Source organism: Urocitellus parryii, chromosome 4 (assembly GCF_045843805.1).
Source record: "Urocitellus parryii isolate mUroPar1 chromosome 4, mUroPar1.hap1, whole genome shotgun sequence".
NCBI classification, from domain to species: domain Eukaryota; kingdom Metazoa; phylum Chordata; class Mammalia; order Rodentia; family Sciuridae; genus Urocitellus; species Urocitellus parryii.
In genome coordinates, this window is record NC_135534.1 from 150,467,368 (window position 1) to 150,492,536 (window position 25,169).

Below are 25,169 nucleotides of genomic sequence, written 5' to 3' on the forward strand. Positions count from 1 at the left end.
TCTCATCCAGACATTTCAATATACAAAACCAGTTTTTTTCTTTTCCAAGTGCTTCTCTTAGGACTGAGGCAACTTTCTTGAGATACTTTCCAGTAGTCTATGTCTCATGGAGTCTCATTGGTATAGAGTAGTAACTATATGTGTGAAGGAGGGAATACAAATATAATAAGAGCACAAACTAATAAAAGTATCTTTAATTATACATGTATTATAGATTTGACTTTTGACTCATGTAAATTGAAACAAGAAAGACATCTTTAGAAATTTTTAAGACAGGGAAATAAACAAACCTAATTGTTTATCGTGTAGGTTGTTTAAGTGCATCAAGAGAAATTATTTCAAATGACCTTAAAAATTACAGTAATTTGGACATCTGTTGTGGAATATATCTATCCTAAGGAGAAAAAAGCCCTGCAAAAAAATTGTAAATTGTCAATATCACTAAAAATTTTCAATTTAAGATAAAAATATACCATGGTAAAATGGAAGAAGCCATCATCTTAAATTTGAATTGGAAATATCAGTATGAATATTTAAATATTTTTTCTAATATTTCCCAGCAGTTTCTACTAAAAAGATCCAGAAAGATCATTTGCAATGATAACCCTGGTTATGTTCTATATATACCAATGCCCAGGAAAATGAACCAGGATTTGTAGCAAATGGTTAATTCCATGTTTAGGAGAGTAATTGTGGTGGGGAAGAGGGTACTTGAAATCTTATCACTCCAGAAATCCAGGAGACCATCAAGACAATGAGAAATAGGTGAAGAGGTTGCAGGAGCCAACTTAAAGGACTCCCACAGAGCAAAGATGGGACAATCTAAAAATCAAAAAGAACATAACTGCAAATGGATTGAAATTCATAGGATGCATTATATGCATAGATTTATAATGGTATAAAAATAATTGGTCACCTTTGTAGTATGCTAGGGAAACAATCCATTATTCTGAAAGCATATAAATCAGGGAAAGAATCCAATCTTTGACTTATTTTTCTTGTATGACCTTAATGTCAGAACAACCAAGTATTTGTTGAAAGTTTTTCTTTAGAAAAATTTCTGTGAATAAATGAAGAGAAAATGATAGATTTAAAGCATCCATATTCAACCCTTAATGAGATAATTGATCTAAGTAATTAACATCAATGCCTGCTAAGACCATTAGTTTAAAAACTGATAGGGAACTTCATAATGGATGATCAGACTGGCAACACCTGAACTCGTTGATCAATATTAACATCAGGCATTATGTACCCCCTGATGTGATATAATAGGAAGTACACAGCACTACCTATGCAGTCTCCTTGCAAAAAAATTGAACCTGAGTATAATCAATCCTTTCAGTTTACAGAAAATATTGAGGCATAGAAACAAATATATATGGACTTTTGGGGGGAATTCTGATTGTAACAAACCAACTACTGAAAAATATGGACTAAAATAAACAGAGAAATTTGAACATTGATTCCTTAATATCAAATTAATATTTGATATTAAGGAATCAATGTTGGCTTTTTCTGTTATGGTAATGGTTTTTAAAGACCACTTTTTTTGTAGATTCATGATGAGATATTTACATTTGAAATAATATTAAGTCTGTTTTGTTTCAAAATAATGCATTGTAAAGAAAAAAATGAAAATAGAATTAAAAAGAAAATAGGTAGTGTGTGTGTGGGAGGAGAAGGGAGTAAGGGTGTAGATGGACAAGCCTGGCCATATATTGAAAATTACTGAAGCTGGAAGATGGGTAATGGAACTCACTCTAGTATTTCCTTTGATATATGTTTGATATTTTTCATAATAAAATGTTTGTAAGGAAAGAAATCTGATATAGTCAGCCACCTTTGAATAATTGCAATTTGGTTTTGTAGTACTCAGCCGTAAACAGGGACCTTGATGCAAAGGCTCTGGTAAATGCAAACCATGGCTGTGCAGAGGCTGCTTTAGGAATGAGGAATAGCATTTTCAGGGCCTATTTAAGTGTGTGGGGCTATGGTTTTATAGGTATCAGCTCCACTGGTGTATTGAACAGTTAAAAATCAAAACTACAACATACCTATTTTTGGCTTTATTTGCAATTCTGGAACTGGGCAACAGTTTTGACCCAAAATAATTCAAAATGTGCTACTCTACCACATGGGGCAATTTATATTTATAACCAGAGAAAAGGAAGTAAGGTGCAGAAGTAGACCAATTGATTACTACTGTTTTTTAAAAACTATTTATTTATTTATGTATCTTTAGTTTTAGGTGGACACATTATTTTGTTTTATGTGGTGCTGAGGATCAAACCCAGTGCCTCATTCATGCTAGGCGAGCATTCTACCACTGAGCCACAACCCTGTCCCTTAATTACTACTTTCAAAGGTCTTATTTGAACAATTGTGATTGGCTGAGACTCAGTTACTTGTCCGAAGAATAGGTTGTAGTCTGTTTGCAGGTCAAGTTAGGTTGCAGTTCACTATGTATAGAGGCAACTTTAGGTCAAGCCATTTAATTAAACAGGTCATATTCTTACCTTTCTGCCAGGTTCTGGAGTGGTGACAGAATTCAGTGGAACATTCTGGCTAAGATGTACCAAGGAGGATTTATTCTTAGGAATTGTGGCATTGGCTTGCTTTTTTTTTTTTTTTTTTTTTCTTTCAGTAGGGGCCATTGAACCCAGGGCCTGATGCATACTAGGCAAGCACTCTACCACTGAGCATCATCGCCAGCCTTTGGCTCTTCCTCAGCATGCCTCCTGACGCTTACCCTTGGAATCTGGGAATAATCAAGGGCCACAAAACAAAACAAAGAAGTCCTCTTCTAGTGGGTTAGACTTGGTGTCACTTTTCTATCACCAAACGTGAAGTCTTGGATCCTGTTAAAAAGTAAAGCCCATGAGAAAAGGATGACTCTGTAACCTAGTAGTTATTAAGTTAAGTTTCCGAGAAAAATCTCCTCCTCAGAGTTCTGCTTCTCATTTCCTCCATTCAAGTCTTTCCACTCTTGGTGTATGCCATTGTTTATGTAAAGTAGAATCTAAAATGGTATTGATTTAATATAAAGTTGTTTAATAGCCTTTAATTTTCACATGGTAATTTTTATGGTATTTCAAGAAAAGTAACTATTCAGAGGCCCGGCTATTTGGTCAAATTTGAGAATAGAGCACTATGGGAGAATTATTTATTATTTAGTGTGAGTGAAGTTTCTGAGGGTGGTTTGATGGGAAGCAGAATAACTTCAGTCTGGGTAAGAACTAATAATAGAAAATCCAACCCCACCTTTGTCTGGTTTTTTAAAATGTGTTTCCTTGACAGCATATGACTGAAGTGAAAGTTAGACTCTGAGGAGCAGCACCCAAGCAGAGAGAGATACTTGAGCTTAGCGCTACATGCTAAGAACGTAGGCGTTAGTGGCTGAACCTGCTAGGTCATGGGCTGTGAGATTTATTTCTTACTCGAGAGGATTTACCTAGTTGTAATGACACAAAAATGGAAATGAATCAGAAAGTTCTCCTTTCATTTCTTCTCATCTCTAAGTAATTTCAGATCTGAGCCAAGGAATAGAAAGAAAGCTTTTTGCCTGGGTGTGGACCTTGAAATCCTGAATATGACTGAGTGGAGGACACATTTTACTTACTTCACACTTTTAATCTGGAAGATTGGAAGGAAGGGCAGGAAGCATTTAGACCATCAGCTAATTAACCACTATTATCTCAGGCTTCTTTCAACCCCAGGTGGCAGGGGACCAGGAAGCCAGGTGTTACCAAGGGGAATCATGTGAAAAATAGGAACTAGAACCCTAAGGTTGTGATTCCTGATGATTCCTATGGTTCTTGGTATCTTCTAGGACATTGATTGTCTATAATTTTGCTATATAAATAGAATTTATCGTTTATTGCTATGAGGATGAAAACAAGCATAAAAATATTTTCAATCTGTGTGATGCTTTCATTCTAGTTGGATCTAATCTCCCTCCCTCTCCCTCCTTCACCCTTCAGATCAACTTTCCTGCCATCTTATACACTAGCTTCATGTGGCTATTGAACACCTGGCATGTGGCTTGCCCAAACTGAGAAGTACTAAATAAACACCAGATTTGGAAGACCAAGGACACAAAAATAAATATAAAATATCTCATCAATAATTTTAAAAATGTTAATTACATGTAGAAGTGAAAATATTGGGGTTATATTGGGTTAAAGAAAACATTCATTACTAGTTGAGTGTGGTGGCACATGACTGTAATCCCAATAACTCAGAAGGTTAAGGCAGGTGGATAGAAAGCTTGAGGCCAGGCTGGGCAACCCAAAGAGGCCCTGTCTCAAAGTAAAAAATACAAGTGGCTGGAGATGTAGCTCAGTGGCAGAGCATCCTGGGTTCAATCCCAGTACTTGCTCTTCTTCTCCATTAAAATTTTCAAAAAGAGAAAGTATATTAACACTGATTCACTTTTTAAAAAATTTTTCATATGGAAATTAGAACACTTAAAATTACTATATGGCTCATGTTATATTTATTTCTGTTGGAGAGTGCTGCACTAACAAATATTTGTGACATCTTTGATTTGTGGTACATTGAAATCAAAGTGTGAAGCTTGGAGTTGAATTCCCGTGTTTAAATTCTGGTTCTCTGCTTTATATATGTATGTGTGGCTTTAAACAAATTCTAAACCTCATAAAACCTCAGTGTACTCATCTCTAAAATGGTGTAAGTAAGAGCTGGTGTAGCAGCCTGAGATGGGTTGGTGTAGAGCAAGTTACAAGTATCACTCATGACTCCCGATGGCATTCCTACTCTAGTCAGAGCTCACCCCAACTTTTGCTGAAAATTACAGACTCTGTTGCGAGGGCACATAGACAAAGCCTCCCCAGTTCCCTAATTTCTGCACTTGAAGCAATCTTTCCACCATGTACTCTTTTATACTTGAATTCAGTTTTACACCTATGTGCCCTGTCACACCTGTATGCCTTGCTATGATCTGACTGAATCCTCCCCCAGTTTCATGTTGGAATCTTGATTCCTAGTATGACAGTTTTGGGAGAAGTCTTTGGGAGCTGTTTGGGTCATCCATCCTCATGAATGGATTAATGGTGTCATGAAGAGAGCTGGAGGGAGTGAGTTCTCTCTCCTGCTCTCCTGCCTCATGAAGGTACAGTGAGCTTCTCTTGCCCTTCTGCCTTCCTCCATGTGAGGATGCAATAAGAGGAATCACTCTACATTGTTGGTATCATGATCTTGGCCTTCTCAACCTTCAGAGCTGTGAGGAAATGGACTTATGTTCTTTGTAAAGTACTCAGTCTGAGGTATTGTATTTAAACAGCACAAATAGACTAAGATATGTCCCTTGAACATTTGAGAACAGGGATTGCCCATGCAATTTCTTGTTTAATCTTAGTGAGATGGGTGTAACTCAGTGCTCTAAATATAGAAGGTAGCCAACAAATAATTGCTTAAATCATGAAAAACAACAACAACGAGAATTGTATCTGGGAAATACAGATTTGGTGAGTGGAATGAGTTTAAGGGCTATCTTTGGAAGCATACTGAGCCCTACCGCATCACCATGTAGTGTGTCTTTCGTTTCTCATGGCACCTGTAGGATCATCAGATTGACTACTGACTGCTGCTTTAAGCATTATACAGCATTCCCTCCCAGAAGGAAAGGAGAATTGTTTTTTTTTTTAAAGGAAGAAGCTGTCTAATATCTGAAAATCTTTGTTAAAAGTCATTCTTTGTACCAAAATCATGCTTGCCTACTTGCTTTTCTGTTTTTGTTGCTGATAAAAACATGTTATGCCTCAAATGAGATAAGATAATGGTGATAAGGTTTTACCATAAACTGGCTCCTCCGCAGTGAGAGTTTTGATTAGGTAGTCCACTAAGCCTGGGTCTTTGCTCTGAGGGAACAATCTTACCCTCATTCTAGGGGAAGACATGACTTTCCTTCACAGCGCTGGCAGAAGCTTAGCTGTACATACTGGGTACCCCTCTCTTTTAGCTGTTTCCAAGGTCAAATGAACTGATCATAGTAAGGGGTTCAGGTCACGTGATAAACAGGCTACAGTATTTAGATGAAGGGCAGAAGCAGAACAAGTACTGTGCTGTGGCTCAGCTCTGCATTCTTTAGGGGATATAAGAGCAGTAAACCTCCTCCATCAGTCTCTGTTACACCCATCTCACTAAGATTAAATAAATCTGAATGAGAGCAGGCCCAGATTCTGGTAGCCTTTCTGATTTTAGCATCCTTTAAAACCAGCGATCATATGCTGTAGAGGATGTTGTTTACCCTGTATTACAGGGCACAAGAGAATAATCCTCAGCATTTTACTTTGATATGATGTGCATATATCTCACCCAAGTGGGCTCTGTTGTGAAGCATGACAATGGTCCCAACTGCAACTCAAAGAAACCTCCCTATGAGGCTACCTCAAGAACACATGTGCAGATTAACCCCAAATATTAGTTAACAGATTTATGTGGTGTCTGTCCTATAGGCATTTGTTTTCTGAATGCCAGAGCTAATAAAAATTCTTTATCCCTCTTGGCAAAGTGCAGAGAATAAATAATTTTACCCAAACCTCAAACTACACTGCACAAACAGGTGACCAGAAGGACACTTGCTTCTGGCAATTTCCTCAGACAAAATTTGTAAAGCATGTAACAGTTGACTCAACCACTGCAGGCCTTGGTCTTGTGTCAAATCCTTCTTCTCTGGAACTGGCCTTTGGCCTAAGCCCTGCTTTCAACCTATACTATTTGGTTTCTATTTTTCTCTTCTTGGTAAAGGAAAGCACCCATTTGCTGGTCAAGTGAAAACTTCTCTCATGAAGCAGAAACTCATAATGTTTCCATCGTGACCTTTGGAGCCTTCCTGGTTCCCACCCTATCAATTTCAAACTCCTTTGTCACTTTCAGGACCTTCTGCTATTGTCACATACATCTTTTTCCTCATGAGCGCATTCCAGGTGGTGTTCTTGTTTATCTCATTTAATATTGCCTTCCTGCTCCTCATGTTCTGGATGACGCTTAGGGGCCCATTTACATTCTAGATCCTCTGCCAAGACCTCCTTTCTGTCGGCTATTCTGAGTACATTTAATTGGTGCCTTCACCATGAAGATGCCACCCTGTACCACGGTTCCCTGTAAGTGGAGGTGTATCAATCCTATCTCCCACCTTGTGGCCTACCGTAACTTGCTGCTTGATTTCACCCCAGAATCTAGCTCTTGCTGAGGATACTGAAGTCTCATCACAAGGCAGAAGTTTCTGACAATTGTCATTACCCCAAAAAGAGTGGGATTCCTAGGATGCAGGAAGTTCCTTGTCACTAGAGGGTATGAACCATGAGACCACTTGAAAGGGCCTTCCCTAATGCATAGACTTTAGTTGGTATTTTATATGTATTTAATATGTATTAATATAGAGTTTTATTTATTTATTTTTATTTTAATTTTTTTAAAAATACTTATTTTTTAGTTATAGGTGGACACATATTTGTATGTGGTGCTGGGGATCGAACCCAGTGCCTTGCACATGGTAGGCAAGCACTCTACCTCTGAGCCACAGCCCCAACCCTAGAGTTTTAGAAGAGAGATTCAAATATTCAGTGGGCATCTGACAAAATTTTCAACACTGAGTTATTTATAAAATGCTTGCTTGTTAAAAAATAAGTATTAGTCAAATTCATGTCATTATTTTCTCATTGAAAACAATTTCACATTTGTTATCTTATTTCATTTTAGCACACTTGTGAGAGATGTGAACTTACCCTTTTATCAGTGTTAACACTTATGGAAAATGAAGGAAATACAACAAGGTTGTATAGAAAGTGCATGGGTGGGGCACAGAAATAACCAGAACACATTGGCTCCATGTTCTGGCATTGGGTGAGTTAGTGGTGGAGGACTCCTGAGAGAGGGATGGAAAACAGTGGGCAAATTAGAGCCTAGTTGAACTTCTCCAGTATCGCTCTGATCCCTGCTTGCGCTTGGATCTGTTGAACCTGTTGAATCAAGACACTATGGAAAAGTTACTGGTTTCAGTCTTCAGTAGAGAATTTAGAATTGCAACTTGGGTGAACATTTTTTTTTAATATTTTCATTCACTTAATTAAAATTTTTCCATATATTATTATTTTGGTGCATTGTAATTATACATAATGGGATTTGTTGTTGCCTATTTGTACACACACAGAATGTAACAACACAATTTGGCAGGAAATTATTCCCTAGTATGTTCCCGTTCCTTATCCTCCTCCCTCCCGCTGGTCCCTTTCTTCTATGGGCAAACATTTTTTAGCTGAGTCATGGTTGCTGTTTAATTACCTAATGATAAAGTGAAAAAAAAAATCCCACTCAAAATCATAAAATTTCAAACCACAGTCTTGAAAACCATCATATAATAAGGAATGCCTATTTTAAGCTTAGAGTATGTTAGAGAGCCGAAGTAAACCTTAGAAGTTATTTTGCTAATACTGTCTCGTGAGTCATGACAGTATAGTATCAATCTAGGGCCAAATTATCAATCATATATCATGTGCAAGTCCTTTTGCTGAGAGCTTGTCAAAAGCTTTGGTTATGCTTCCTATTAAAGAGGACGTCATGAAAAGACTTGGACAGCATTGTAAGTATGATGTGAGAGAATGACAAATTGATCATTGTGTGTATATGTGGCTGTGTTTGTTTTCTATTGCTATATAAAAATTATCACAAACTGAGCAGGTAGAATAAGTTTCTTTGTCTTTTTTCCTTTCATTTTTTAGTTTTACTGTACAGTCGGGTGAATAATATTAACAACAACATACTGTACCTTTCAAAAATTTTCACAGTAAATTTCAAATGTTTTTGCCACAAAAAAATAAGCATTTGAAGTAATGCACATATTCATTGGCTTGATTTAATTATTCTACATTGTATTCATAAATCATAATATAACACTGGAATCTACAAATGCATGGTTATAGTTTATAAATTCACAATAAAACAGAAACATAAGGTGAAAAAAATGACATGTGCTTATTATCTCATGGTTTCTGTGGGTCAGGAATCTGGGACAGCTTAGCTGGATCCTCTACTTGGGATCTCACAAGGCTGAGATCAAAGTATTGACTGGATTGAGTTGTTCTGTAGAGCTCAGGGTCCATTTTCAATTTCCTTTATGTCTTTGACAGACTTCAGCTCCTTGTGGTTGTAGGACTGTAGAACTATAGGACTTGGGCCCTGTTCTTATGCTGGCTACCAGCTGAGGGCTGCTCTCAGCTCCTTGAGGCCACTGAATTCCTGGCCACGTGGTTTCTCATGGGCCTCTCCCAACATTGTAGCTTATGTCTTCCAGGCTATCAGGAGAATCTGACTTCTCTGTTTCTGATATCTAGACCTTTTTTTTAAATGACTTCCTTTAGTAAGACAGGCCTACTCAAAATAATCTTATCTTTGATCTACTCAATCAATTGATTAGGACCCTAATTACATGAATAAAATTCCTTCTCTTTTTCTATATAACATAACCTAATTATAGGGTCTCATCAAATTCCAGGTCCTGACCACCCTAAGAATTTACCTTAGAATTTTGTCTACTGCACTGGACAATCGGAAGGCAAATTATTCTGCTAGGGGCTAGGAAGAGATCATGGGATGGTGCTTTTTTTTTTTTTTTTCCAAAGTACCATCTCTTCTATGCTAATTGGGTGTCCTACATTTCAGTTCAAGTCTGACACTGTCTCTTGGGAGTGAGCATCAGATCTCAGAGGTTAAGGGTTCAGTCTCACCAGATGCCCTCACTTCAGGGGCCATCTGCAAGTCCTGGGAACCACCCGGACTTCTGCCTGGTGAACTACATATTTGGTGGTGCCCATGACTGCCTCTCAGGTTCAGAAATTGACTGAAATGATTCAGAACTCAGCACAGCAGTATTCTTATGATTACTAGTTTATTATAAAAGATACAAATGAAAATCTAGGTGAGGGGATAGGGTGGCAATATGTGGAGGTGGGGGTAAGGCTCCTCACCATGATGTTTTGACTCACCACAAGGGCACAGCAATGGGGCCAAGTAACTATGGACTGAATCCTCTGAAACTATGAGCCAAAAACAAATCTTTCCTCCTTGATGGTGTTTTTCCCAGGTATTTTGTCACAGTAATGTAAAGCTTATTTACTGAAGGCAATTAAGGTTAGAGTAGGTCATGAGAGTAGCATTCCCTTGATGGAATTAGTGGTTTACAAGCATAGGAAGAGAGATTTTTTTCTTTCTCTGGGCACAAACCAAGGAGAGGCTGTGCGAAGACAGCAAGAAGATGGCCATCTACACAGTAGGAAGAGAACCCTTGCCAGGAACTGAATTGGTTTCTGATCTTGGATATCTCAGCCATAAGCCTTTAAGAAATACACCTCTGTTGTTTAAGCCATGCAGTCAATGGTTTATTAGTATGGCAGCCTAAGCAGACAAAGGCAGCAGGTGTGATGGATTAAATTGTTGGCCATGTGACTGAACTCAATTTCCAGTCTCTCTCCCTTCCCAGGACCTTCTTGGTAGAGTAGGACTGAAAGTTCCAACCACGTAATCAGGTGGTAGATTCTTTTTGTGACCAGTCCTCACTCTGTGGCTCTCTGGGCGCCTCCCTCATGAGTCATCTCATTAGTAGAAACTCAGGTATGGTCAAGGGGACTTGTTGGAAATAACCAAGCTGAGTCATGGTTACTGTTTAATTAAATTCCAAGCATTTTAGGGGTTCTGTGCCAGGAATTGGAAACAAAAATCAAATACATTTTGCATGATACCTCAGGGTATCACCACCTGTGTGTAACAGAAACTTGACTCCAAGGGTCAACTTGACCCAACCGATTCAGTACTGATACGATTTCAATGACAGTGCCCCAAAGGCCTATGTATGAGAGATTGCCAACCTCTGGTGCTCTTGAGAGTGGTAGAACCTTAAAGAGTTGGGACCTAGTGGAGGTCTTTAGTCATTGGGGATGTGCCCTCAAAGGAGATTGCAGGACGCTGGTCTCTTCCTCTCTCTCTTTGCTCCCTGGATTCATGAGTTGAGCAGCGTGCTCCACTGTGTGCTCCCTGACATGATGTATTGCCTTGCCATAAGCATAAAGGCACTGGGGGCCAAGTGTCCAAGTCCCACATGGACAAGGAAGTAGGTAACTGTTGGAGGGATGGGCTGGCTGTGAAATAAAAGCTATCAAAGTAACCTATCAAGAAATAAAGATGAAAAGGCAAGAATTATATATTTTCAGAGCAGGGGTTGAGCTGACCAGAGGGGTCTGATTTCTAACAAACAAAAGCCCGTGCTTAGTTTGTATATATAAGTACAGCTCAAAGGGGGTTGGTTGATAGGGATCTCCTTCAGGGGAGACAAGATGAGAGTGGAGATAAACAGATCCTTCTTGACAGGTTACACTCCTCTCTGGAGGCTGTGTTTGAACTTGGAGCCTGTGAGCTAGGTCACGATGCCAGAATGATCTGGGCTTTCTGGAACTGGGAAATTTCACCCAGGAGTTCCCAGAAGAGTGGCTTCCCTGCCTTGAACATTGCCCAGTTCACATACAGTTCACACATGGTTTCCAACATCCAAGGACAGAAACCTCTGAAATCAGGAGCCAAAATAAACCATTCCTTATGAATTGCTTATCTAAGGTGTTTGTTACAGTGACAGAAAACTGACTAGCACAGGTACTTTTTAGCAATGCCTGAAAAAGAAATCTCTCTCTCTCTCTCTCTCTCTCTCTCTCTCTCTCTCTCTCTCTCTGTGTGTGTGTGTGTGTGTGTGTGTTTGTGTGTGTGTTTATAACAATACTCAATACCAACTTACTTTATATTTTATATATACATGATATCAGTGTGATTTGGTGTTCTCTAAGCACAAGAAAATACTTAACCAATGTCCAGTGTTATTAAGGGGATATCTCTTTCCCTGTTTGGTTGGTTCTAAATTTTCTTTCTCAGTGATTTCATGGCTATTCTTGATCTCAGCCTGGTCTATCTCTGACATGGGTCCATGGAAGACTGGAAATCTCATTTATTATCCAGGACTAATGAAGGACTTGGGAGAATTCTCAGACATCCTGGATGCATTTGCACTATATTCAAACTTTACAGAGGAATCTTCAGCTGCTGGGTGTCTACAGGTGTAGTTTGTCCTGTTCATATTTATAATTGCATCCTTGCTAGTGCTGAAAGTCAGGCACATTGCTGTCAGCTGTTGCCTGATATAGAACAGGACTGCTTTTTCGCACAGTTATTTTAGTGGGGTTTTACAATCTATTTTTGCTTTGAGGACAAGAAGAGCAATCTTCAGGCAGAGAAATGCCTTCAAAAGTTTTTACAATTTTCCTTCGGGTATGTTCTCTACTGCACTTCCAAATGTGTCCGTTAGCTGCAGCAATGTGTGTTTTTCCATGTCACCATTTCATTTCCATGTTTGCCTCTGTTGCAGTTGTAAACTAAACTGCTGCTCAGTTATTTCACACAACTTTGAACTGACACTGTGTACAGAGCAATAAGTGTTCTTTTACCTTCAAGTGTCACCTGGCAAGTAAGCCATGCCTGTGGGTGTCAGAGACAAGTTCAGGTAATTGGCAGGGGTGAGAGTGGAGAAGGAGAATGGAAAGGAAAAAGACATGGTCAGGAAAAGATGGGAGAAGGTAAATCAAAAGAAGGGAAAAATTAACTAGTTCATCTTGTAGCAGTAAACTTATAAGTCCACACCGAGATTAGGTCAGGTGACAATCGAAACAATTTTAAACAAAGTTTTAAAGGTAATTTGGGTTTCTGAGGTGTTTCCCTTGAACATAGCCTGTACCAGTTCCTGAAGAACAGGAATCTAAATCCAGGACCAAAGGAGGCAAAGATACTAAGAGGAGCTAGGAGACAGCATTCGAGTGAGGCTGGAAGACCTTCAAAGGGGAGGCAAGATGACCGTGGTGTTTTTAATGGAGGTTACTTGCTGTAGGTCCCAGAGTTAGGGGTGACAGAGTAGATCCCAGAAGTGGGTCTCCTGACCTCGCTATCAAGTATGCTGATCTCTGCAGCCCAGATCTTGAAGGAGGGAAGCACATCTGATTATGTGTCTCTGACAAAATGTCAGAGAAATGAAAACAAATGGCTGAGCGTTCCCCCAGGGGATGAGGAGTTCAGTTATTAAGCTCCCCATCCAGAAACATTTCGAGTTTCTAGGATGATTTTATTCCATCTTCTATTATGGGCTGCCTCACATAAATCTGTGTTTTATTGCTGGAGTGAGATGCTGGAGAATTTCAAGATTACTTTTGGCACTGTCTGAGTTGGCTCACTGCTGTGCTGACAAGTGCTTGTGGAAAATTAGCAGCAATGATATTAATCACCTTCTTTGGGGCTTTTATTTCCCCACCCTGCGAGAGCTTTGATTTGTCCTTCTTCTTTTGCCAAAAAATTTCCCCAAACAAAAAGAACAAAAACACACAAATAATAAATCAAACTACTTTTCTGAAATATAAGTGTTTCAAGTGTAATTAAAAGGTGGGGTAGTGGGCTGGGGTTGTGGCTCAGTGATAGAGCACTTGCCTTGCACGAATAAGACCCTGGATTCGATCCTGAGCACCATATAAAAATAAATAAATAAACAAAAATAAGGATATGTTTTTTAAAAAAGGTGGGGTGGTGTTGGGATGGACAGGTAGTCTTAGGACATGTGAGGGGTAGGTTGTAAGAGGCATTCAGTGTGATTCTATTGTTAAATTATATATCTCATGGCAGAATCTTCTCAGCCATGGCTTCTAGGAATACAAATAAGGAAAAGTGGTTTTGAAGAACAAAAAAGAATGACCAATGTATCAGTCAATTTTCTGTGGATCACATGGAAAGATATGTATGCACCGAGTGTGACAGGGCCATTAATGACTTCCCTCTAGGTCCCAGGTCTTCAAGGTTCTGCCACCTCTCAACATCACCCATACTGGGAACTAAGCTTCCTAGACATGAACCTTTGGAGGAAAAACCATATCCAAATCATAGCAGCCAGTTTTCTTATTTGATTGGCATGTTCAACGGGTGCATTCAGGGTATAAAGGAAGGTAGGGAATAGGAGGTAGATGGATAGATGGGTGGATCACTGCGGGATTTCGACAGACACAGAAACACATACACTCGTGGAACTATGAAAACACAGTTTATTTTGGGACCAACTCTCTTGACAGTTGATGCCCTGATTCTCTTTCCCACGGTGTCCCTATCATCATTAATCACACCAGTACTCTTGAACACTTTCCTATCAAAAGCTTATTTCACAAGAGTTGCTCATCTCAGGTCAGGAATCATTAGTTTAAGTTAATATATTGACTACCCAGGAGTTTCTGAGTTTGAAAGAACAGGCCTTATTCAGCACTGTCAAGCCAGCTCCTAGCACTGAGCCTAGTATTTAGCAGGTGTTTTATACATGTTTATTGAATTTAATCATCATATCTGAACTTATTTAGAGTATAATAGGATTTGCTTCCTACTATAGAAAGGTCTGGTGTTAAGCCAACTGTGTAACTGGAGTGGAATGGACGGGCAAACAAATGGGATTTCTTGGAGACAAACTTAGATGTTCCCAAACATTGCCTATGAACGCAGCTGGCTCTGATTTCTATTAATGCGTACACACAAATCCACATCAACCCCTGAGAGATCTTTTAAACCATCATTCCCAATCTCTAGCTGTCCACAGGTCCTCTTTCCAGGACTTCTGTATTTTTCTACCTCATGCTCCTTTCATAGCTATTCTGTCCTAAACGTCTACCCCCACTCAGCTAGGCATTTTCCCTATTGCTCCCCTACTCTGGATGGTCTCTATTCATATGACCTCCCGTGCACATCCATTCTTCGCCCATCTGTGTTCTGCCCAGAGCCTCAGGACATTGGCCTATCTGAACAGCATTAATTGGGCTTTTCTGATTGGGCTTGGCCCAACACAGCCACCAGCAGGAGACAGGACTGTGGGAGAAGAGTGGGGAGGTTGGCTGTTTCCAGTCCCCCTTCTCCTTTCCTTTCCTGCTCTGATTCTCAAAGTGCCTGTGATCCTTTACAGCACAGCTTCTGTTGGGTGGTCCTTCTTCTATGGTTTCAGCTCTTGCTGGGTTCAGTTAAACCATTTGTTCCCTCTGCCCCTTCAAGGCTACAAAGTAATTGTTCCCCACTAATGCTGGTTGTTATGTTCCTTACCATGTGTTTGCGGTTTCCTTAGCTTTGTCCACATCTCATAAATGGTCTCTTCCTTAATGTCTCTATAGTGGACCCCTCTGATTACTCTATTTCAAGTTGGATCCCTGATCAATAGAACCATGTCCCAATCCTTTCCATTGTGTCTTTAAACTCCCCCTGTTATTTTTTTCTGAAACACACTCTATTTTTTTTTCCACCTAAGCTAAAGCCAGTGTATTCCCCCTTAATATCACATACTTTGAAACTCAAATGGAATCTTCTCTTTCTTCAGTCTTGGGACCAAGTAGGGGAGAGGTGGCTCTGGTGCTTGTGCCATTCTGAAGCTTTCAGACCTTCAACATGCCTGTATCTGCTGAAGCCACATTGTCCCTTTTGATGACTGGCTTCCCAGATCACTCACATTACCTCCTGCACCCCTGCCCAAGCTAATATTAGCCTCTTCTCTCAAGGATTCTGGCTCTGGCCCATGCTCTGGTTTTACCCACTTATTCATCTCTTAACTTCTTCCTACATATTATAGAACTCAATTAATAACAGCAAATATCATTATTCCTTTTGACCCTCCCTAAGACATTCTGAAGTATTTTCCATTCTTAAAAAAAAGGAATCTTTTCCTTTACTCCCTCATTTTTTTTTTTTGCTTTCTCTTCATTTCTCTATTCCCTAAAATCTTACTTCCAACCATCATTTAATTAAAAAGTATCCTTTAAAGGTCATCACAGAGGGTCAGTTGCTAGATATATATATTTCTTTTCAATTTCATGCTATTCTCTGTTACATTTAAATTCAACAGTATGGTTGAGCCTGGTGGGGCATGCCTGTAATTCCATAGACCCAGGAGGCTGAGGCAAGGGGTTCACAAATTTGATGCCAGCCTCAGCCATTTAGTATGACCCTGTCTCAAAAAAATTAAAAAAGGGCTTTGGTGTGCCACTCAGTGGTAGAGCATCCCTGGGTTCAGTCTTAGTATTAAAAAAAAAAAAACAAAAACAAAAAACAAAAAACCAAAACCCGCAAGAGAGAAAGAAAGAGAAATTCAACATCACAAACATTTTGGAATTCTTTTTAGATGCCTTGTACTGTGCCTAAGTGAACCTGTAGACCAAAACTCCTCATATGATTTTCATAACCTGTAATTTTTTTTAATATTTCTTCTTGCAACTACCTTCTAGTCTTCTTTGTATAGTCCTGATTTTACTCTTTTCTTCTAAATTACCTCTTCAAGTTTTTTTTTTTCCTTTGCTTTTGTGCAATTGAATTTGAGATGTGGGGGTGGGGGGAAGGACAGTGTAGATAATGAATGATTGAGTCAGGAAGATGGGGGCTGATTCAAGAGGAAATAAAATGCTTATACTTCCAGAGCACTTCCTCTTCCTCCAACCTGTTGCCAAGGTTACCTGCCTCCAGGGAATTGTTCTTCCCAGTAAGGAATTGTTAAGGAAGCACCTCCTGGGTGGCTCCCTTCCTCCATTTCTGGGCAGATTGGGAGAGGCAGCCCTGGAAGTCTCCTTTCCCACCTTTTGGCCATGGAGGCCAGATAAGGAGAGGAGAGAGCAAGAGAAGAAAGGATTAAAGGGGCAGGACACTCCCACTTCCTCAGGCACCAACTTGGATCCCCTCCTCTGTGGAGGAGTCTCTGTCTCTTTCTTTCTCTGTTGAATCCTTTGAGTAAAACTTTTTGCTCTTGCCTTGATGTTTCTCAGGTGTTCAATCTTTAACACTGGGGGACTGGGACTGGGGACCCTGGCATCATCTGTGGTCTCAGTATCTGTTTACTTGGCTTCAAATGTCATCTCTCTATTGATGCCCCAATTTATGTATTGGGATCTGATCTATTACATATTTGGGGTTTTTTTTTTGGGGGGGGGGTGCAGGGTTGTAAAACATACATTAAAAAAAAACATCCCAGAGGTTTCTCTGCAAGTGAATGCCCTCTGCACCCCGATTATGATTGATTTAGTCTGACCAAATTAAATATGACTAGACCTGGGATGGACTTGGACTTGAGGGTAGGAATTGATTAGTTCGTTGTAGATAGAGATTAACATGAACCTGGAAGTTAAAATTCTTGGATTCAAACCCTGACTCTCCCTTGAATTTTGTGTTCTTGCTAAAGCGTGTGGAATAGTTCTCTGTCACTTTAGGTCCTTATATGCACAGGGGATAATAATGGAACCCCTCCTCTAGGGTCATCCTGAGAATTAAATGAGATAATAATGCCTGTAAAATGCTGAGGCCTGTGCTATAGTATGGACTCACTAGATCTTACCTATCTCAAGCCCTTTGGCTTACTTCTCTCTCCAGACAAGAATGTCTTTTTCCAAGAAGCCTGTGACAGAGAGCAAAAGGCATTAATATAGAAAAGCTGTCTTTTGTGAGGCAAAAATGCGGAGCCCAGGTCTGGGGCTTTGTCACAAGGATTCGTTTATTGTTCATTATGAATAGGTTGATGAGTAGTAGGTGGGTTAAAGACGAGTGGAAAGTTTTATGATGGGGTTTATCCTGTTTTCTGGGCCCAGCTTTAGGAAAGCTGATTAAATGAGGCTGGGGCTGGGCAGAGCTGCCCTACTTACGGCTTTTGTCAGCACTTCCTTTGTAGATTCTAATTTCCAGGGCCTGGAAATGGCTGTGTGGAAAATATTCTCTGAGGGCTTGAGCTTGGTGTGAAAGATCTTTATCAGGCACCAAATAATCTTGTCAAGTTTTAAAAGAGAAAGAAAGGACTGAAATGTTGGAAAGAGAATAAAAGAGGAAGACAGGGAAAGGAGAGAGAAAACAAAAGGGAGAGGAGAGGTGGAAAGGTGAGGGGAAAGGAGAGAGAGTGAGTTCTTTTTAGAGTCTCCTAGACAGACATGCACTTGAAAATGGCGCTTCATCTCAGGTGTTCCTCTTTTATAGCTTCCTTGTCCAGGCCCTCTGCTGTTATAATTAATTGGAAAGAGCTATACCACAGAGCTTCCTGCTGTCCGTCTGTCCCTATGGTAAGCTTCCTTTTCCCATAAGAGAAACACACTGTCAGTTGCCTGCCTTTCATTCCTGCCAGCGTGGAATTTACTAAACTCCTTTTCCCTCAAAGACTACACCAACCTGACTTCTTTCAAATTTGGGGCCAATGTTGGTTCCCTCGAAGAGTCTTTGATTTTCTTTTTGGAGGCTGAGTAGGTTCAGAATTAAAGGCAAGGCTTGGGCAAGGGGACTCCAAAGGGAAATCAGGCCATGAACAGTTAGGCTTAACTGTCTGATTACCTATCCCAAGAGGTTTTTTTTTTTTTTTTTTTTTTTTTTTTTTTTTAACTCAAGGAGCCCCAATCCTGTGCAGAGCTCATGGTGACGCCTGAGAGTCTAGGGTTGGGTTTGCATGCACAAGAGAGCTGTGACAGTGCTTCTACCCATATAGAAGAGTTGGGGTTCTTGTGATGGTAAGGGAGAATCGCTGGAGATGCCCTCCCCTTCTCTGAGAACTGCAGACATGGGTGATCCCTAGCATGCAGAGAAGAGCTGCATGCCAGAGCTCACTTGTTCCCTTCAATCCTCAGTCTAGCTCCTCAACACTGGAAGAGGTACCTCTGAAAGAGAAGCCTGAGGACCGACTGCATGTGACTAATTTCCTTCCCTGACACATACTCTAAAACAGTTGTAGAGAAATACAATCGATATGAACCCATAAGCACAGAGAGAAGAGCAAAGGAGACAACTTCACCCAAAAACTTTCTGTATCTTTCAAGAAGATGGGACATAGGGTAACAGGGGTTCACTTGATGCTTTCACTATATCCCTTATGGCTTTGAAACTTACATGTTTTTTTTTCTTTTTCCCAACCTTTTTTCCCCTGATCTTCTCCTCCCTGTTCTTCTTTTCCCTGATCTTTTTCTTCCTGATCTCTCCTCCCTAATCTCTTTTTGTTTTCTGATTCACCTCTACAAAAGCCCTCTGTTCTTGCTGATGGTCAGAATCACAGCCTTTGGGATGGGAGTCCCCTGTATTTCTCCTTTACTAGCAAAGCAATAAACCATCTTTTTTCTTTTTCTCAAAATCATGTCCTCATTCTTGAATCAGCATCAGGGACAAGGACAGAGCTTTCAGCAACAATAGGGAAGGGAATAGTAGCTGAATGAACCAAGTGGAGGCAGTAACAACTGAGTGTCCTTAGTTGCCAAAGGCCATGGTAAAGCTAGACCCGAAAAAGCATCAGAAGCTTTCTTACAGCCAAGGCAGAAGCTACTTGTACCTTGGCTGGAGCCTGGACAGGCCTCCTCCTCTGGGCTAGCTGGCTCTGTTGAGCTGAGTCTGACTTCCCCTGACCATCACAGCAGGGGGGATCACTGCCCACTCCCCAAGTGTGGTGCTGGCAGAGTGGAGAACTGCAGGGAGGCAGGAAGGCTGAGGGGAACTTCGGGCACTAGGTAGTAAGCTAGGTTTGCCACTTCTGGAAAACTGAGAACAAATGCTGGAAAGTCTTCCTACGGCATGCAGGAGGCCATGAGAAAGAGGCAGTGGAGATACTGCACTTTATTTTTTTCCTCCATATCCATGTGTGGCTTGACAGATTGGACTCAGCAGTAGACAAATAACTCTCCTATGGGGAGATATGAGTGAAAGGGGGAGAAAGAAATCATAAAAGTTTGTTTGCATATTACTATCTCCCATGGGGAAGGATGTATTAGTTGGTTCCTATGGCGATCTAGAGAGGGTGGAATAAATCTCCCTGAACAAGAATAATGGAGTATTTTCCCTTTCTCATCATGTAAAGGAAATATTACAATTATTTTTGGCAGAAATCTGGGAAGAGGAGGGCCTGGAGATTTTGACCCAAATAATCTGGATGGGGGACCAGTCCTTGAACCTCCTAATAGAAGGTCACATCGTCCTGGGTAACATCAGCATTAATAGGGTTACCTATCAGAGGAAGGAATTAGCATGAATTTTAGAGTCAGAAAAACCTGTTCCAATTTCAACTCTTCTAAATAGATTTGTGACTATGAGAAACTCTGTTGAGTCTATGGGCCTTAGTTTCCCCATGTGTAAATCATGACAGAATTATTTGAAATGGGAATTCACTTACCCTATTCATTGGACAAGTCTTATATAAGTTTTGGATTTTTTTTTTTGGCACCTATTAACAGTTAGGTGCTATGCTATGGTTGTAATTAAAGAACCTGGTACTATGCAGAAGTTAACAAATGTTAGTTTCTCTTAGATAATTTTTAGCTCTTTTGGTGTTCAATAGTCATAGTTAGGGCTTCATTAGTTCAGAGCCTCAATGTAGGGGAATAGGGTCATTTGGAAAGCAGGAGGAAGTCATTATAGATCATTGCTCTTTCTGGCATTGACAGTGTTCTGGTGATATTTCCATCAGAGCTGTCTGTGTTGGCTTAATTGTTCTGAACTCTGAAGCCTTCTTCCCAGCAATAACCATTTCTGATCAGCCTGCCTAGCTCTGCCACTTCTAGCCAGGTCTCAGATCCATCTTGGTGACACTGTTTACTGTGGCAGGAGGCCATTCAGTGTTGTGGCCTGTGCACTGTGGGCAACTGGAGCTGAGGTCACCTGCTATCCTCAGAGGCAGAAATGGTCTGATAAGGTGCTCTCGGTCATGGGGTATGCAGCTGTCTGCTTAGACCTTGACAGAAAGCAGCTGAGTAAGGATGACTAGCCACTTAATGGATGTTAATTACTGCTTGCAGCATCCCTGTAGGTCAGAGGACAGAAGGATTCTGATGTCAGGTCTGACACGCTGTGGCTGGCAGCAGACTGGAGCCTACGTTGATTAGAGTTGTGGTTAGTTTAGCACAGCCAGAGGGCCCAGATGGAGAGTATGAGTCTTGCCTAACTTGCAGAAGGACAGTTCATAGTTTCTTTTTCTTTTTTTTTTCTTTTCCCCAGTGATAATTTCATGATAATCTTTGGTCTTTGTTTTCCTCATCTCCATCCCCTTCAGATTTAAACCAGGACCCCCAGAAGGTGAAGAGTCTAATTTCTGAGCTTCCTTAATGGAATTAAAACTAGTAAGTCTAGAGAGTATGGGTTTACCCCATGTTCTCATTTACCAGATCTCTGCATTGTAGCTTGACTATGATCTGCTTAAGTGTAGAGGTAGACTAAAAAACACAATAGTAATTAATGGAATTTCAAATTGTAGAAGCACATGGCAGTCCTTTTAATGCTAGCTTCTGGTTCCTGCAGTAAAGCAGAAATTTGTAGAAGCTTTTAGGTAGTGCATCATTTTAAAACATCATCTCCTAAGCGCTCGTTAGTTCCGTTTTAGTCTAGGTGGCATATGGAAGGTGTCAGTTGTGAATATTTATGGGGATTGAAATGCACTCTTAAGAGGTGATGCTGAGGGGAAGTGTCTTGCGATATTAATAGAGCCCATATATGTCATCCAGAGGATGGCTAAGGGGCAGGCCCACCCCTCTGCAAAAGCTGGGTAATGGTTCCTACCGGAGGTAGTGCAGAACAATGTGGATTGCCGCAGCCCTGCATCATCTCTGTGCTTGTGGACTTTATCCTCTGGAATTGAAGGGCAGGTTTGGGAAAAGTTATCTGGCAAAGAATATGAGGCAGGTTTTCCCTCTTGTTAAGTGAGAAGTTCAACATGGCAAAGAGGGCCTTTAGCTTTGGCAGTGTCCACAAGATGTGCTTGACCTCTCTCTGTTTCTGTCTTAAATCTATCAAGACAAAAGGGCTTTCATCTCAGAGAGGGCACTGGAGGTGCAGACAGTCAAACCAAAGGAAGAGCTTTCACCTTTGACTTCACAAATCCACAGAAGCAGCTAAAGACACTGCTTACACTTACAAATTTAAGGATGAAAGGGCAGCAATTTATGTGCTTACCAGTACGTAACACTGTATATTATGTGTTAATTCCTTTTTAACTGCACTCTTTTCACATTAGAAATATTCCTTGAAAAATGTTTTAAAATTTCATAGCAAAAATGGTAATTTTTAAAATATTTTTATTAAAGTGGAATATACATATTGTTAAACCAACCCTAGTGTGCAGTTCTTTTGGGACCTTTTAAAATCTTTTTTTTTTTTTTCCTGGGGATTGAACCCAGGGATTCTCTACCACTGAGCTACACCCCCAGCCCTTTTTATTTTTTTGAGACAGGGTCTCGCTAAGTTGCCGAGTGTGACTTTCAACTTGCCATGCTCTTGTTTCTTGTAATTGCTGAGATTACAGGTGTGCACCCCCCATGTCCAGCTGGTTCTGCCAGTATTGACAAATGCATGTGGTCATGCCACTAACACCCAACCAAAATATACATATTTCCATCACCTCTCATAATTTATGTTCCCCTTTGCATTCAATTCCTCAGCCCCAGATACCACTGCTCTGTGTTCTGTCTCCATAGTTTTGCAGGAGAAAGTCATATAAATAGAATCACATGCAGCCTTTTCAGTCCAGCTTATTTCCCTGAACACACTGCATTTGATATTCATTCATATTGTTAAATAACATAAGGCATTTGTTCCCTTTTTTATTTCTGAGTGTTCTATGGATATACCACAGTTTATCCATTGCCCAGGGTGGATATTTGGATTTTTTTCCAGTTTTGGGTAGTTATGCATAAAGTTGCTTATGTATGGGCTTTCAAGTACCTGTAAGTTTTATCTCATTTGGGTCATCACTGGCAGTAGGAGGACTGACTTATATAAGTGTATGTTTCACCTGCTAATAAACTGCTAAACTATTTTCCAAAGTGAGCATACTTTTTGTATTATAACCAAAACCAGGGTGAGGTTTTCAGTGCTCCACATCCTTGACAACACTTAATATTATCAGTTTTTTAACTTAATCCTTATATTATATATATTATCCATATATATATAATATACACATAATGTATTATTGGTATATCATATATTTATATTTGGTATTTTATCTTGGTTTTAATTAGTTTTCCTGTTTAGACTAGTGATTTTAAAATCCTTTCATGTTTTTTTTTTATAATCTATATATTCTCTTTGATGGAATGTTTGTCTTTTACCCATTTGAAAACAAATTGTTTATTTGATAGAAATTGGCATTTCTTTTATATTCTTGTTAGATTGAAATTTTCAAATATTAGCCTGACCAGCTCTCCTCTCCCTGAAAGACTTTAGCCACTTGAAGGAAATTGAGATCAACATTTAATTGCATAGAGTCACCTCTTCTGTAAGTCAGATAGCAGAAAACTATATATGGAACATTTTTGGATGTCTTTGGAAATAAAAAATAACTTCTTCCATTCTCTCTGGAAGAGTCTACCTCATCCAGTGAAATGGGGTCATTAAGCCAAGCTTTTCTTTATAGGAGAAGAAGCAACCATAGATTGTTCTTTTAAGAGGGTAATGCTGTTTTTCCTAGAGCTACAAGTCACCAGAGGATTATAGGATTCTGGTTTTTAAAACAGCCTTAGGATTTCCTCAGGGCAAATATTGATTATTTGTGACTTGATGTCTTAAATCAAGAAAGACAACATGCTTCAGAGATCACTTTAAAAAATAAGAAGTTTCTGCACTGTGAGATTGACATAGTTCCTTTAGATGTGATACAAATAGAAGCAAACAGCAACCTGTGCTATTTACTAGATTGAAGAAAAAATAAACAAGACTTTGAAATATTTTATTTTAGTGGAATGTTCTCATAGTAGACTTTTTTTTTTTTCCAGGATTTTCCTGAGGTCCTGGTGTTTCCTTTCTTGAAAACCATTTTTCTTTTTTACTTTATAAAAATATACTTTTTCTTTTTCCATATTTTTGCATTATAATTATATGCAATAATGGGACTCATTATTACAAATTTGTACCTTCACCTGATATAACAATAAAATTTTGTCAATATCATTTTCCTAATATCTTCCCTTTCTTCCCTTCTTCCCTCTTCCTGGTCCTCTTCCTCTACTCTAAAAAAAGTCTACTACGAGCACATTTCACTAAAATAAAAATTTTCAAGGTCTCTGTCAGTCTCCCTTCTATTTTCATAGATTCTGCTCCCCACTTTTTTTCCTTTTTTTTAATTTGTAACTTCCGAATATGAAAGAAAACATACAACCCTTGACTTTCTGAGTCTGGCATACTTGTTTGACATGGTATTCTCCATTTCCATCTATTTTCCTTTAAATGACATAATTTCATTCTTTATAGCTGAATAAAATTTTATACCACATTTTCTTTATCCACTTATCAGTTCATGGACACTTAGGCTGTTTCCATAACTTGGCCATTGTGAACTGTGCTGCTATAAACATGGGCATGTATGTATTGCTACAGTATGCTGACCTCAATTCTTTAGGATAAATACTGAGGAATGGGATAGCTGGAACCTCCATGCTAATTTGCATAGTAGAGAATCACCTTTTTTCTCCCTGTCATTTCTCATCTTTTACTTGGATGGATCTCGGCAACCATGTTTGCAGGATCTAATGCCACTCTTTGTTCAGAATTGATTTGATGAAAAGAGACTTGATCTGACCAAAGGTAGGCACCTGACTCAGCCTGGGCCAATGAGATCTTACAAACTGCTGCTAAGTCTGACATGATGTGAATCTGGGAGGCCTGGCATTTCTTGCCCTATACATATGGAATCAGAGAAGCCTTGTGTGTAAAAATGAAATTAAAATGAGGTTGATTTTTGGAAAGACCAAGATTAAAGGTAGTGAAAAGACATGGTCTTGATAAAGAACACTTTCCTAGATGGTCCAGGTCTTGGTGTCTGCCCCCTTGCTGGGTCCCTTTACACTTGAAAACCATGAGACACTTTAATATGATTCCTTTTAATTCCTCCTTAGTTTAAAGGTAACTTGAGAGTTTCTAAAATTATGATCAAGAGAATTTCAAATGGGATAGCTTTGGATGATCTTGGTTAGGAGACCCTTCCACCAGAGTTAGTGTCCTGCAAGTATTCTGAGTGGTAACTGATAACTGCTAAGTCTTGCAATGTCAGATGAATAACCAAATTGAGAGTGGCACCATCTATTTGAAGAAAACCTTCAATAAAGGATTGGAATTACTTC